At 38.5% G+C, this 8,830-nt stretch overlaps 1 pseudogene; it reads right to left on the minus strand.

Moving 5' to 3' along the window:
* Positions 1 to 409: 409 nt before the first annotated feature.
* On the minus strand, positions 410 to 6,441 carry LOC130463093 (acyl-CoA--sterol O-acyltransferase 1-like; annotated as a pseudogene).
* Between the last annotated feature and the right edge of the window lie 2,389 nt (positions 6,442 to 8,830).

An 8,830-nucleotide genomic window follows, 5' to 3' on the forward strand; every position in this document is an offset into this window, starting at 1 on the left:
TCCCGAGGCGCATCAGAAGAAGGCAGCTCGGAAGTAGGAGCTAGGGGTTTTTGAATACCATAGAGAATAAAACGAAGAATACCATCCCCAGAATCAGGAGGGTCCACAAAAACAGTACTAGAACCACTGCCATGTCGACACCTAGTACGATGAGTATGAGTCTTGAAACAATCTCCACATAGCCAAATTCCCATACGACGAAAGGTCACTTCAGCCGAAGTAAAAACCTGCAAATTGGTAGTAAGGGAATGACGGGTAACATCCCGCACACCAAAGCAACAATGACGATCCCGTAAGTGAGTGAGCAGAGAACTGCTCACCAAACCACGCCCACCACCATCCTGGCACCCGCTAAGACCCACAAAAGGGCAATGAAACTTCTCCACGGAAGCCGCCATATCAAAGCCCTTCAACCAAAAAGTAACTCCAACGTCACTGCACCGGAAACTGAAACTGAACACACCGAATTACCAAAATCTGAACACCGAAACTGAAATCGACAGCACCAAACTGCAAGAAACTCAACGCCCAAAACTGAAACTGATTTCGCCACAAAACCACCGTCACTTCGCAACACAAACCACTTTGTTTCTTTAATTTTACCACGGGTATGCCGTGGTGATGGCTGAAGAACACACCAAACTTTGGCAATTCGGTATGCCCAAACTAGCAAGGACCACACAACGACAATGCACAACCAATGAGACCCTGAGGTTGGCTGCGCCACAACAAGCGGGCTACCCAAAAATGCAACCGCCACCAACACAACAACCACTCTGCACCAACACAGCAACTGTAACCGCAAGACAACCGCACACCAACACAACAAACACTGAAACACCCGTCGATCGAAACAGAACAATACCACACAGAGAACGAATAAACCACCGCAACCGAACGAACAACACCACCGTATTAATTCAAACTGAAAATCCCAAACACACCGGAACAAGGTTCACTGCTGCCGGAAACTGTCGTCGAACCACAACAATAAACTGCACCTATAGCCACAACACCGTCGCTTATTTCAAACCGCAACCAAGTCGCAATTTCACACTCAACAATAAACTGCACAACAAACTCCTGAACTGCCTTCGAACTCGCCGTTATCCAGTATCGATGTCGCCGGAAATGGACAGCCTAAACGCTGAAACTGCACCTATAACCGCTGAGAATTGCACCGTGAAACTGCACCCAAAAACCGCTGATAATTCTCCTAGGAACTGCACCTATAACCGCCGATTACCTTCGTGGTAGCACTGAACCGCCGTGGAACCACCACTGGATACGCCGGGTACCCCTACACGTCGCCGGTGAAGATGGCGAAGAACACCATCGTGCCCTAATCGCCTCTGTTATTGTTATTATTATTATTATTATTATTATTATTATTATTCCATATGCATATAGCTTATTATTTATTATTAATTACTAAAATTTACTCCCTCCGGTCCTTTTTGGTGTTCCACTAAGAAATGTTGGGTGGTTTTTAGGAAAATTGGTATCTTTGGTTGTATTGGGATATGAGTAATGATTGGGTGTAAAAATAATAATTAGGTGTAAGAGATTATATATTTAAAATAAAGTAAAGAGAAACAAAATTTAAAAGAAATAAGATAAATGGGAGATTTTTTTTTATTATTAACAAAATAATCAGATTAAATTCGAACCAGAAAAATAACAAAAATTCGAACAACTCTAAATCGAACCAGAAAATTCAAGAAAATTCGAACCAGAAAAATCAACCAAAAAATAAGAAAATCCAACAAAAAACTCAGAAATTTCGACAACAATCAACCCACAAATTCGACAACAAAATCGAGCAGAATTCAACCCAGAAATTTCGAAAACAATCAACCCACAAATTCGACAACAAAATTGAGCAGAATTTACCCAAGAAATACGAACAAATTCAACCCAGAAAATCGAGCAAATTCAACCCAAATCGAACAAATTCAACCCAGAAAATCGAACAAATTCAACCCAGAAAATCAAACAACAAATTCAACCCAGAAAATCAAACAACAAATTCAACCCAGAAATACGAACAAATTCAACCCAAATTCAACCCAAAAAATCGAGCAAATTCAACCAAAAATTCAACCCAGAAATTCGAGAAAATTCAACCAAAATCAACCCAAAAATTCGACAAGAAATTCGAGAAAATTCAACCCAAGATTAGACCAAAAATTTTGACAAAAAATTCGACCAAAATCAACCCAAAAATTCCAGAAAATTCAACCCAAAATTCGACCAAAATAAACCCAAAATATACGACAAAAATTCGACCAAAATCAACAAAAAATTCGACAAAAATTAACCCAAAAAACTCGACCAAAATCAACAAAAAACAACCCAGAAATTCGTCAAAAGTTCGACAAAATCAAACCTAAAAATTTGAAACACGAACACAAAAATAAATTAATACCCAATTCATCTCAATATCACAATTTTGAGGATTTAGAGGTCAAATTCCACCATGGTCGAATTTCACCATCTAAAGCCATAATACGTATTCTATAGCTTTTTTCGGAGGGTGGTGGTGGTGGCGGCGATCTAGAATGAAACGTGAGAGGAAGATGGAAAATGAAGAACATTTTAGTGTTCTTGAGAGAAATGGAGAGAGAAAACTGAGAGAGGAAGGAGGAGGGAGAGAGAAAAGTGAGAGGAGGGAGATGGAAAATGAAGAACATCTTGATGTTTTTGAGAGAAACAGAGAGAGGAAGGAGGAGAGAGAGAAAAGTAAAGGAGATCCGGTTGAAAAGAAGAGAGAGATGTAGATAGTGACGGGTGAATTGGGAAGAGGGGATGAATAAATTAATGAAATTGGTGAAATTTAGGTTGGAAAAATGGTAGAATCTTAGGGTTTTTTGGTTAATAGTGGAGAATCTTATGGTAATTAATTTGGTAAAAAAACAATGGCCAAAAATAGTAAAGATTCAGTAGGGGAACAACAAAAAGGAATGTCCAAAAAGGAAACGGGAACAACAAAAAGGAATGGAGGGAGTATTATTTAGTAATTAATATATTATGGATTACTCTGTATTAGTTATTAATTATTCATTATTTATTATTTATTGTTAATAATTTATTGTTTATAATTTATTACTTTTTATTTATTACTTACTTCCTCCGTCTTTTAATACTCGCAACGTTTGTTAGTTTCACGCATGCCAATGCACAACTTTGATCATTTATATCTTAAATTCTCTTTATGCAAAAATTATAAAAAGTTGATATTTTGAAAATACACATTGAGACAAATCTAACAAGATCACACATGACTATGTTTTATCTTATATAAAAAACACTACGAATAGTCAAAGTAAATTATATGAATAGTGGCAAAAGTCCAAACGTTGCGAGTATTAAAAGACGGAGGAAGTATTATTTATTAAGTTCAGTTAAGTTAAGTTTAGTTAATTTTCGTTTAGTTTAGTTCAATTGAGCTCTAAAGAACAGAACCTTAATATAAGAACTTTTTAAACATGGTTGAACAGTAAATGCTTTACTATGTGTGTTCTCTACTCTTAAAATATTTTGAACTTATACAAATTGAACCTATTATATGAACTTCTTATAACCTGATTAAACTTATTTGACGGAGAAGTAAGACTTGGCCGGGATTTAATTTATTTGAACATGATCGATTAAACTTATTAAAACATGCTTTACAAGATATAAATTAATTCTTGGTACAGAAAATGGAAGTATATATATCACTTATTTACTTCACATTTGACAATGTGTCTAAAAGACTGAAATATTCCATAGAAATATATAGATGCTTGAACGGACCTCGTGCTGCACAAGGGGAAGTTGGCAACAATACCAAAGTTGACCCATTGGGTCCATTCAATATTGCCAATTACTCGTAAACTTCAAACCATGCTCTTTGATAATCAAAGGCCTAAGGTCCCATTTCACCATTTGCCCTGTGTCATGTGACATGATAACTCCGAGAAAACTTTCACCTACAAGAGGCCAGAGGGGGGTAGCATTTCCATTTCCAAGAAGCATAATTTATCATTAATAGGGAGAAATTAATCAACGAAACTGTTAGAATAATGTCCTGAATCGTTCAAGTCCCTTGCTGCAACGTCCCAGCAGGGTTATTGATTTTTTGCCTATTTTCTGGGCTTTTTCGCATCTGTTTAGAAAGTAATATATAAACTCTCTAGGGCATAACCTAGTTGTATTCTGTAATCTGTACTTCTCAAGATCAATAAAACTTTCCTCTCCTCTGCCTGTGGACATAGCTAACACACTGTTAGTGAACCACGTAAAATCTTTGCGTTCTTATTTGCATTCTTTAAACTTTCTTTGCTTCCGTTATGACAGGAACAACGAAAGTTAACCTCATTATATATAATCCCATTGATGTTAATGTCATAATTATATTCAAACTACAAACAAATTAACAATAATAATTTTAAGAAAGTAAATAAATTTTCCTTATTTAACAGTAGGGTAGAAACAAAAGCTTCTACAAGCACTTTAATTTCAACTTTCAAAAACATATTACGAAGGAGCATAAAGTAATTAAATCCTTGTGTTAGGCTCCGTTTGGTAGGGCGTAAAACGTTTTCATGGAAAACGATTTTCCTCTTTTTAATCATTTTACATTGTTTGGTTGGGTAAGGGATGTAAAACAATTTTCCATTACTCCCTCAAAGGTGGAAAACCATTTTCCATTTGAAAGTGAGGGAAACCACTTTTCCTTCTTTCCTCCTTACCTCCCTCTCATTTCTTCCCCTCAATCTTCACCATCTTCTCTCATTTTCCTTGAAGTTTCCAAACAAAGGAAAACTAGTTTGGAATTGTGTTTTCCTTTGAAAAATGTTTTCCATGGAAAAGCATTTTACAATGAAAACGTTTTACGGCCTACCAAACGGAGCCTTAGTGGTGTTACATACCAACCTGTGTGGAATACATGCCCGGTGGGGAAAAAAAAAGGTACTTCGTAGTTCGTACCATAATTCACAAGTTAATGTGCAACTGCAGAAGCAGCAAAACTACTCAAAATGTGAGAGTTTCCTTCTAACTCCTTACAAACTTGGCAATAGCCGCAAACTCTTGAAACGGTCTAGTATCCAAGCCAGCCTTCAATAAGGGCGGCAAGAACAGCCAAAACCCAGTACCCACCACAAACAACGCCGTCGCAGGGCCGGAAATCCACCGTGGAATCCTCCATTTTCCACCAACTAACTTCTTAGCGACAATCTCAACACAGAGACATAATCCATGCAGGAGAAAGAACCACGTCACCTCAAATGTGGGCCAGTTGCGCCCCAAGTAGTAGAAGATGAGCTCGTGCATAATGGCTGACACAAAGAACGTGGACATCACCGCCGTAAGTGGGGCCCACGTGCGTCCAACGACCTTAGTGGAGTACTCTAGTGTGGGAAGGTACACCGTAGGCCTAAGTATCCTTGTCACCATGATATTCCATCTCTTACCCCAAAAGTCTTGCAATGAGGTAAAGATGGTTGTGGGCCGTGTCGGGCCCACGCCAGGTCCACGTTGTTTCGTGTCGTGCCGTGCCGGGCCGAAAAGTTAAAAATAAGGCCCAGGCCCGGCCCAAGCCCACGTGCTTTCGTGCCGTGCCGGGCCGGCCCGTCGTGCCTAAGGATAATTTGACTAAATTTAACGTGCTTTGTCGTGCCGGGTCGAGTCGTGCCGTGCCTTGTCGTGCTTTTTCCAAAAAAAGTAAGGCCCAGGCCTGGCCCACGGCCCACGACTTCGTGCCGGTGCCGGGCCATGCTTTTTGCGTGCTCGTGTCGGGCCGTGCTTTTTTCGTGCCGGGTTGGGTCGGGCTTCGGGCCGGCCCGGCCCACAGCCATCTTTACAATGAGGTTGATATTAAGGGTTCATTGAACTGTGGCTCGAGTTCAAACCCTAACAAAATATTAGCCAATGTTGCTAGGAATGCAAAGAATAATTCTATGGTGAAATATGAGTGGAAGAAAAAAATTAGCCATATGATTTTTGGATGAATGTAATCATATAATCATAGATTTTAATTATTACACATAAAAGTATCCCTTCAATGATGTAATTGTTAATAGATGGGTGTGATTTTAATGACTTTTTATGAGGTGGGTGTTGTTGGATTTTTATGGGTAAGAAAGAAAGTGCAAGAAATTTGGCGAATGAGATTGAAGAATTAGCGCAAAGTGGGCCCCTATCAAAAGCAAAAAGCAAGAGTTTGAAATTAGCAAGCCAAGCAATAAAGAAACAAGTCATACCACCAAGATGAAAAGAGGTGAGATTAAAAGGAAGTGCTAAAAAGAGAGCAATGATTGGGATTATTGCTACTAATCTTGAATAACCTTTTGGATGAATTAGCTTTCCTATGTAATAAAAATAGCTTAAAGATATAAAAACTATTGCCCATACCTTGAAGAAGTTCTTCACCTCGTCTTCTGCTAGCTCTAACATTCTTGTTGATCGAGTTGAATCAAAGAAGTTGAGGTTTGATTTGAGACAAATCGTGCAGAATATGTAAGTTTATCGATCAATAATAAATTTGAGAATTGAAGGATCTCTTCTTATTGTAGAGACAAAGATTATGTGGCTCATATGAGATTGATTCTTTCGATTTTGGAAAGAAAATGATTGAATAGGGGTTGGTTTCTTTGAGTAGAGATTTAATATGGTTGGATGGTCGATAATGTAAACGTATTATTTCTAAAATTCATTGAAAGACAGACTTTTTTTTTTGACATAGGATAAAAATACAAGAAATTAAACAGCTAAAAATCAACCATCAGGCCTAACGCCAAATGTTGAGACAAAATGCAGTCCATCCTTCGCAGCTCTTTTCGCCAGATCATGCGCCCGTTAAACCTGATCTCGATGCACTTTATTAACCATACAACATCTAAAACTCTTACCTATGTCAAGAATAGATGTCACTGTCCAAGTGAGATGTATATCAGGCACAACTTGTCTCTGTAAGTAAGAAACCAAAGTAGCAGAGTCAGTATACAGAACAATGACATCCAAGGAGGAATCCTTTGCCCATTGAAGAGCCCGCAGATAAGCCATTGCTTCAACATGTAGCGCCGAATGCCCTAGACCATAGTCGCAACCTCCACAAATTTCATTTCCTGATGTAACTGGTTGTTGGAGAATCCAACCCATTCCAGCTCTTGAAGTGACCTTGTTACACGCTCCATCTATTTGCATAATCGTACTAGGCATTGGCAAAATTTCTACCCCAATATGAGCAAAGAAAAAACCCGAAGGGTAGGTGGAAGGGTACTCAGGGGTATGAAGGAAATCTAAATTTCCCTTATCTTTCCCGATGAAGGTAGTGGATTGCTCCATAGCTAGTCTGAGGTGAACATGAACTGTCTGAATATCCCCAGGTTTGGATCGAAAAACTCTTGCATTTCGTGTAACCCATAAGGCCCACAATGTTGCAATAAAGGTGATTACTCTATCACTGAACTTGCCATCCAAGCTAATAAATAGCTAGATATAATTGAGAATCCATTCTTGAAGTGAAAGATCCTCATTAAAATTTGAGAATATGCATAGCATACTACTCCTCCACACATCTTAAGCCAAATTGCAGAAGCGAAAAATGTATTGTGCATCTTCACAATGTTCACTGCAAAAATTACATGTTGTATCCAAAACGATACCTCGTCGTTCCAGGTTTTCTTTTACTGGAATTCCTTCACGTAACAGTTTCCAAATAAACAACTTCCATTTCGGAAGGATTTTCAAGGCCCATAATAGCTTGAAAAAAGGTATAAACCTGTTCTGATCAATACCCGAAAAAGAGGGATAGTGAATATCATCATGTTGTAAAAAAGCGTAACCAGTCTTGATCGTAAAATTTCTAGTTTTGTGCCCAGTCCAATACAAGCGATCTTGAGCTGGAGAAGATGGTAACTCAACAGACAAAATAGCATTTGCATCCATATTTTCAAAAGAGCTTCTAACCAGAGAAGCATTCCACTGTGCAAGGCCACTCGAAGTCTAATCTCAAGATCACAAGATTGGGATTGTCCTCCCATAAATCGGGATGAGATGCTTAAAAGTTGTACAAGGCCACTCGGAGAGCTAGAAACTGTGAAATGCATGGCCGTGCTCGGATGAATCATAGGATATGATTATCTGTTTATTTGATCAGTTGAACTCTGAAACCGAGAAACACCTCTGGACATAATAAGGATGATAACTCTTACCTTATGTTCAAGAGCAAGCATCGAGCGACAAAGGAATTAGGTAATGCACACTTGTCCCTAAGGACAAGTGGGAGACTGAAGGAAATAGTGCCCTTGGTTCAAGTATGCATATAATATTAAGTCTAACAAATGCGGTTCAGTATTAATTAACAAGTTAATAATTCAGTGAGATCAAGTGAGCTGAATGCCTAGCTAGAGGCCGCTTCAAATCAAGTGGAATTAATTATATTAATCCACAGCTTACTCTTGACTGAACCCGTAGGGTCACACAAATAGTACGTAAACGGATCAAGTATTTAATGGAATTTAATACTCCATCTATGGATATTCGAAATCGACGGATCTTGGTTTCAGTGGGAGCTGAGATCGTCACAAGCAAGAAATGAATACTCCGGAAACGATGATATTGCCGGAAACGGAAATATGGATCGTATCGGAAATATAAATATTATCCAATTCGTAGATGTTGCCGGAAACGGAAACATGGTACGTATCGGAAAATATTATCGGAAATGGAAATATTGCCGGAATCGGAAATACTGCCGGAAACGGAAATATTATCAGAATCGGAAATATTATCGGAATCGGAAAATAATTTTGGAAACGGAAATATTAAATATTTGTTCAAA

Source organism: Spinacia oleracea, chromosome 6, assembly GCF_020520425.1.
Source record: "Spinacia oleracea cultivar Varoflay chromosome 6, BTI_SOV_V1, whole genome shotgun sequence".
Classification (NCBI taxonomy): domain Eukaryota; kingdom Viridiplantae; phylum Streptophyta; class Magnoliopsida; order Caryophyllales; family Amaranthaceae; genus Spinacia; species Spinacia oleracea.